We start from the raw sequence: 6,000 nt of genomic DNA on the forward strand, positions 1-6,000 counted from the left end.
TCTACCAACCTATAAATGCCAATCCACGAAGTATAAAGCACAGGAACCGAGCCACGAGCTCTGACATGCTAATAACTATTCTCAACGCAGTCCAAATGACTTGCCGAGTTTTGTGCAATATGTGAAATGGGTTGGTAAGGGAGCAGGGCCCTCCGGCTCTACCAACCTATAAGTGCCAATCCGGAAGGTATAAAACACAGGAACCGAGCCACGAGCTCTGACCTGCTAACAGCTATTCTCAATGCAGTCTAAATGACTTGCCGATTTTCGTGCAATATGTGAAATGCGTTGGTGAGGGAACAGGGCCCTCGAGCTCTACCAACCCATAAGTGCCAATCCACAAAGTATAAAGTACAGGAATTGAGCCACGAGCTCTGGCCTGCTAACAGGTATTCTCAACGCAGTATAAATAACTTGCCAAGCTCCGTGCAATATGTGAAATGCGTTGGTGAGGGAGCAAGGCCCTCAGGCTCTGCCAACCTATAATTGCCAATCCACGAAGTATGAAGCATAGAAACCGAGCCACGAGCTCTGACCTCCTAACATCTATTCTCAACGTAATCTAAATGACTTGCCAAACTTCGTGCAATATATGAAATGCGTTGGTGAGGGAGTAGGGCCCTCGGGCTCTACCAACCTATAAGTGCCAATCCGCAAAATATAAAGCACAGGAACCAAGCCACGAGCTCTAACCTGCTAACAGCTATTCTCAACATAGTCTAAATGCTTGCCGAGTTTCATGCAATATGTGAAATGCGTTGGTGAGGGAACAGGGCCATTGGGCTCTGCCAACCTATAAGTGTCAATCCACGAAGAATAGAGCACAAGAACCGAGCCGTGAGCTTTAGCCTGCTAATAGGTATTCTCAACGCATTCTAAATGACTTGCCAAGCTCCATGCAATATGTGAAATGCATTGGTGAGGGAGCAGGGCCCTCGGGCTCTGCCAATCTATAAGTGCTAATCCATGAAGTATAAAGCACAGGAACCGAGCTACAAGCTCTGACTTGCTAGCAGCTATTCTCAACGCAGTCTAAATGACTTGCCGAGCTTCGTGCAATATATGAAATGCGTTGGTGAGGGAGCAGGGCCCTCAGCCTTTGCCAACCTTTACGAGCTCTGACCTGCTAACAACTATTCTCAACACAGTCTAAATGACTTGCCAAGGTTCGTGCAATATGTGAAATGCGTTGGTGAGGGAGCAAGGCCATCGGGCTCTGCCAACCTATAAGTATCAATCCATGAAGTATAAATAACAGGAACCGAGCCACGAGCTCTGACCTGTTAACAGCTATTCTCAACGTAGTCTAAATGACTTGCCTAGCTTCGCGCAATATGTGAAATGCATTGGTGAGGGAGCAGGACCCTAAGGCTTTGCCAACATATAAGTGCCAATCCATGAAGTATGAAGCACAGGAACCAAGCCACGAGCTCCGACATGCTTACAGCTATTCTCAACGCTGTCCAAATGACTTGTCGAGGTTCGTGCAAGGATGTAGAAACAAACAAACAAGTACACAAAATTATTTTATGTACAAACCAGGCCTTCGCGGGATACAAGTTTGGTCACCCAATTAAACGAAGCAAGAGTTAACGGAAAAATGGCAGCTCGAAAGAACTTCACATCGGAGGACCTTTCATTGCTCGGATTGAAAAAGCTCGATGAAAAAAAGTGAAATAAAAATGAAAAGTCGTACAAACAGATATACAAAAACAACGAGTCCTTTTATTTCCCGAACAGGGTTACAAACAAAGGTACAAGAAGAATAATACATAAAAGCTACAAAAATGAAAGGAAAAATCTTGACCGGATAAGAACAAGATGATCAGCAGTGCAATATTTCCATCAAAGAGAAGTCATCCAGTAGAATCCCACTCTAGCCAGACAAGATGGAGAGCTCGGTAGTACTGCCATGGCCAGGCGGAATAGGGAGATCGGCAGAGTGACTTCCCCCTCAGAGAAGATGGACGCCCTGTCCGTCCGGATTCGTCTGAGCAAAACTAGAATGCTCAGCAGTGAAGTTGCATCTCCCTCGAAGGGACGCTTATCTTTCTTTCTCATGGGAAGGGAATCCAGCGGCACCCTACCCAGGTTCTCCGAAGGGCGAACTGGGATTCAAGGTTGGGTAGGGTGGAAGGGCATTCTAGGGAATAGAGGGTCGGTTGGGAGGCAAGAGAAATCAACTCCCAAGATTTTATTGCCCCTTGAACTATCTGTTCCTACCCTCCTCAGCCGTGGCTGCCACACCACCGCCTTGATCGAGCACTGTACAGAACTCGTAGGATGCGAGTTCTGATACAATGCTTATGGAGGTTGACCCCCATAAGCAAAGGGGCAAGAACAAGCGAGGTGCCATAAGCAAAAGGGTAAGGACAAGAAATGTGGAAAGTTTGTTTCTTCTTCGATATTTGAACCGCCATAACCAGTGACAGCCTGAGCACCAAAGGAGAAGGCATCACCTCTCGTAAAACACGAGAGGAAAGAAGAAAGCCATAGAAGATTGCCAAGTTTGGGAGGAAGAAAAGAGATGTGGGGTGGGGTGAGTTTCTAAGGAAAAGGGAAGGGACCATTTTATAGGCGAGAGCGACACTTGACGTCCTCGGGGTACCATAACTCTTGGGACCTCCCTGGGCAACCATATGTCCCTAATGCCTTCCGAGTTGTCCACGTGTCTCACAGGGGAAAGCGTAGGCCCTTGAAATTCGAGGATACGGGAAATACCAACCGAAGCATTACATAGAGTTCATGGGGCAGATAATGAGGAGATTTGAGAATACGGGAAATTCCAACCAGCGCATTACACGGAGTTCGTGGAGCAGTTAATGAGGAGATTCGAGAATATGAGAAATCTCAACCGGTGCATTACACGGAGTTCATAGAGCAGTTAATAAGAAGGTTAAATGCAAAGCCTCAACCGACATGCTGCGCACAACACATGGAGAAGTTAACGGCAGATACAACGACGCCGACAGGAGTGGAACAACATTCAGATGAAACAGGGAACAAAGAGACGTCAGTAAAAGTAGTTTCAGGATAAACATGAAATCAATATTAGATTAAGATGCCCACGTGTGTAAAAGCGGTGTCGTGCGGTAAAACACTTTGAACAAAGAGGTTTTAATGTTGTGAAACACCTGAGCATGGGTCCAATAGTAAAAGGACTACAAAATACAAACGAGTAAAAAATGAGGAAAAGTCAAAAGCTTCGAATCAGCCAAGCCCAGACAAATCAGAGGTATATTATTTTGTAGAAAGTTATCAAAATTACATCAAAAGCTAGAAGCAGGTCCAAGAACAGAGAAAATGGAACACGAATTATCAGCACATATCTACACAAACGTAAAGATTAACAAGAGTCAAGATTGGTGCAAAAAATCGCCACCCGGCAAGCACCCCTACATGGGTACCTGCTCGGTACCCAACGAAGATTGCTGCGTGGTAAATGCCTGAACATAGGCTCAACAAGTAAAAGACTACAGGATACAACAGGCAAAAAAGGAGGAAAAATCATAATCTTCAAGTCAATCGAGCCCAGACAAAGCCAAAGGTATGTTATTTTTTATGAAGTTATCAAAATTATGTCAAAAACCCAAAACAGGCTTAAAAACAGCAAAGGTTGCGCACAAACTGTTGGCATGCCTCCATACAAATATGAAGACTCAACAATGATTTAGATCTGTGCAAAGGACCACCACTCGACAATTACCCTTACCAGGGTACCTGCTCGATACCCATCTATACGAAAGGGTCTCACTTGCCATTTTGTTAGCATTGAATCTCCATCAACGATGAATGGAGTTAAACAGTTCAATAAAAAAGAAAGGCCGGCAAATACAGTAAGTAGTACAGAAGCGAACAAGATATATATATATATATATAATTAAAAGGCACCATTTCATTGATATTGTCAAAATTACAAAAAAAAAAAAAAAAAAGGACAAATGCATGCGAGTGACATGAGGGGAAACTGGGAACTAAGGAGGAGCATCGCGGACGGCTAAGGGCATGTCCTTTAGCCCCCACGTTAGCATTTTCTCGTATACATTCATGTTCAGTGAGATCTTTCGAAGATTCAGAGTGCTGAGATCGGTCTCGGGATTCTGAAGAAGCATTTCTCGAAGACGCTTGAGACCCTCCTTATACCCATTGATCCAGGCTTTGTTGAGAAGGGTGGGAGCCTTTCTGGGTTGGGACTCCAGCTGGTCTGCGCAGTCCCGAGCTGCCCCTAAAGAAGACTTCATGCGAGAAACTGAGGCGTGGGCTAAAGCCTTCGTCACATCTCCTCGTTTGGCTATCCTCAGGTACTTATGAAACATGCGACATCAAATCTAGGTAGCAAGCTTCTTTTCACTAGCCAGCGTTTCGATTGTCTCCTCACTTAGCCTCAACGCTTCTTGAGTGAATTATAGCTCGCACTCTAGCTCGGCCGCACATTTCTTCTCATTCGTCAATGCTTCAGCGGTCTCTTCAGTCTGCCTCAACGCTTCCCGAGCAAACTCCAGCTCGCGCTCCAGCCTTAGAACCTCGGAACAAGCACCTTCTCTCCCGGCAAAAAGGGGACCAGACTAGGCTCGAAGATCCTCAAGGTCTCTCTTTGCAGACTCAAAACCTTCGACTATTAAGGACATCTTAGTTTGGAGTATGTCTATCTCCACGTTCTTCAGTTGGAGTTCCTTATCCTTAATCTCGAGCTCCATGGCCACTTCCTTCAGCAACTTTCCCGTCTTCTTGGCTTCTTTCCGCTGGTCACAGATCTTCTGATGGCAGAGCGCATTGTCCCCTCTCAAGGACTCATTCTCCACCTCTAGAGCGCGAAGGTCACCCATCAACTTCTCCCCTCGAAAGTTCAGCAGCTTGTTCAACGCCCTCTGAGTTCTGAAATCTTCTTCAAGGGTCTCTTGCTCTCAGGAAACTAGATCAGCTAGCTGGTTGGCAGCCTATGAAACCAGTAGTAACAAAATTCATTAGCAAAGTATGAAAGATCGAAACGACAATATAGGAAAGGTACTCACATTGGCGAAAAGAGGCCTGAACTTCTAGGCATACGCTTCAAAAGATTCTACCCGGGCATTCTTATAACCTGGCCTGGGACCCTACGAATTCCCTGGCCCAGAAGAGGTAGCTGGCTCGACACATACCAACGGCAGAAGGGCTTCAGCATGCACGGAAGGTAGACTGGATTCCTCCTTGTGTAGATCGGGAGCCTCCATAAGAAGATCCTGTGGGAGGACAAACTAGGAACCTGGCAGTCCTTCAGCTTGGGCCAAACTCCAGCCCTGAGCAGCTCCCGAGGGGGGGGGGGCTGCAAGCAGGGGAAGAATCGTCCTCTGTCTCCACTATTACAACATCTTCTTGTAGAGTAGAAGACTCAACTTGAGGGGCGTGGCTTTCCTGAGACAAATAAGTGGCTCGGCATATGGTAAAACAATGAATGATGAATAAAGGAAGAAAAGCAAAGAAGAAAGAACAGATACTTGAGCAACACCAGCCGAAGAGGTAACTCCTGGGATCAGTGGGGGAACTGGCTCGACTACCTGTTCCAACAAAGAACTGGGACTTTAGGAGGAACAGGTTCTGTAGTCCCTTCAGAGCGGCTCCATGGACTTGAGCTGTTCGGCAACCTCCGCGGAGCACGGCTCTGCAATCTTAGAAGAAGTTAATCCCTCGCCCCCAGCGAGAGTAACTTCTGTCTCCAAAGGCAGAACGGGAGGAGAGGCAGAGACTGTTGGAAAGGGAATCGAAGGGCCACTAGAGGAAGCTGGACCAGAGAGCTCCAGGGGTGGAATAGGGGAGTTGGTGAAACACTTCGCAAAGGATGCCTCAACCTTGGCAAGCATTTCTTCGAAGCGAGCTGGTCGCCTGCGCAAGGGGACTTCCCTCAAGGAGAGTTTCCTCGAAGGAAGGAAAAACACCCGTCGCTTGCTCGGGACCCCGAGGCATAGGGTCTTCAAAGGCCAAAGCAAAAAGAAAGGCAATGGCCGCTTCTGCTCCTTCTCCCTC

This window comes from Juglans microcarpa x Juglans regia, chromosome 7D (genome assembly GCF_004785595.1).
Source record: "Juglans microcarpa x Juglans regia isolate MS1-56 chromosome 7D, Jm3101_v1.0, whole genome shotgun sequence".
In the NCBI taxonomy this organism is placed as follows: domain Eukaryota; kingdom Viridiplantae; phylum Streptophyta; class Magnoliopsida; order Fagales; family Juglandaceae; genus Juglans; species Juglans microcarpa x Juglans regia.